Genomic DNA, 1,887 nt, shown 5'->3' with positions numbered 1-1,887 from the left:
CCAATCAGGGGTGAGGGTGGGGATGTGATGATTGTATGTTTTGTGTTTGGTTTCACGCTGTGAGCGGTGTGTGTGCTGGTCCAGATGGTTATGGGTACGCTCGCTTCCATGCCCACCTGGGCGTCGGTTAGGGCTCAGTCCTTCCCGCCCTTGGAAAATCCCTTCAGGCGTCTCGGGGCGGGTGGGGGCGAGCGCACCCACTGATGGGAGCAGCCATTCATATTGTCATTGTATTGTATTGTTGTTTTATATACACTACCAGTCAAAGTTTTTTACATTGTAGAATAATACTGAAGACATCAAAACTATGAAATAACACATATGGAATCATATAGTAACCAAAAAAGTATTAAACCCATTTGAGATGGTTTGGGATGAGTCGGACCGCAGAGTGAAGGAAAAGCAGCCAACAAGTGCTCAGCATATGTGGGAACTCCTTCAAGACTGTTGGAAAAGCATTCCAGGTGAAGCTGGTTGAGAGAATGCCAAGAGTGTGCAAAGCTGTCATCAAGGCAAAGGGTGGCTATTTGAAGAATCTCAAATATTTTGTTTAACACTTTTTGGGTTACTACAGGATTCCTTATGTGTTGTTTCATAGTTTTGATGTCTTCACTATTATTCTACAATGTAGAAAATAGTAAAAAATAAAGAAAAACCCTTGAATGTGTAGGTGTTCTAAAACTTTTTGACCTCTAGTGTGTGTATATTATATATATATATATATATATATATATAAACAATATATATATATATATATATATATATATATATATATATATATATATATATATATATATATATATATATATATATATATAAACAATATATAGTGGTTAACATTAAAAAAACACATGAAGGTACCCATAAGCAATCATTTCTGAATTATTTTTTTTAAACACGTGAAGAATTGGTGGATATGGCATTTTGGAAATAAACTCTTCAATTACTATCAAGTCATTATCTAGTTATTAACAAACTGCCCGAAGATCCCGACGATCGAAGGATATTTGATAGTGTGTGAGAGTGGGAGTGTACATTGGGCCAATGATAGTAGCGGCAAGCTGTGAATCAGTGTGGTTGTTAGCCTTTGCTATGTCCTCCAGTGTGATAAAATAATACTTACCTATTCCAGCGACCTTAGTACAACAACTAGTGACCTCGTCAAGTGAGTCTAACTTCTTGGTGTAATAGCTAAGGCCTGACAACCACAGATATACAGGTTCGAGTCCGGGGCACGACAGTCCCAGAATTCGCTGCACTTTAAGAAGTGGTATGGGGCATCCTTCCTGGTAAACGCTGAGAGCATCCAAGGTGTGCCTGTGCATGAGGAAGGCTACATTATTCAGCCCTTTTCTCTTGCGAGAAATCCTCTCGCATTGCAAAAGATAATGAAATCCACGTTAACTCACCAACTTCCATTCCCATCTCTATCTCCGTATCGCCCTCCAATTTTGTCTCGGACACAGAATACATTTCAAGAATGTTGTCCCCACTCTCATTCATCTCAAATGTCGTATATCACAAGTCATCAACGGTTAAACCTGGATAGTTGTCTGCAAAATGTTACGGCAGAATTAACGCATCATGTAAGATCACTGCCAATGAGCTGCATGTTTTCTAAAAGTTCCCACTTTATTTCTCAACATTGTTTCAAAAGAAAAAGCATTGCATGCTTTTTAGATCAAGTTCTAACTTGAGAGAATGGGTGGGGTAGTCCTATAAACAAGTTTTTGAGCAGTTTCCGCTCTAGTTCCTGAACTCCTCCCGTCGATGCAATCCAGTTCCGTTCTGCCGGGCTGAGTTTGTTTTGCTAGCTAGCTCCGTTGTGCCGACAAAGCACTGATATCGCAGTGACAAAGAGGATATAAAAATTACAATTACAACATG

Source organism: Coregonus clupeaformis, unplaced genomic scaffold (genome assembly GCF_020615455.1).
Source record: "Coregonus clupeaformis isolate EN_2021a unplaced genomic scaffold, ASM2061545v1 scaf1690, whole genome shotgun sequence".
In the NCBI taxonomy this organism is placed as follows: Eukaryota; Metazoa; Chordata; class Actinopteri; order Salmoniformes; family Salmonidae; genus Coregonus; species Coregonus clupeaformis.
Note: the sequence above shows the minus strand (reverse complement) of the source record.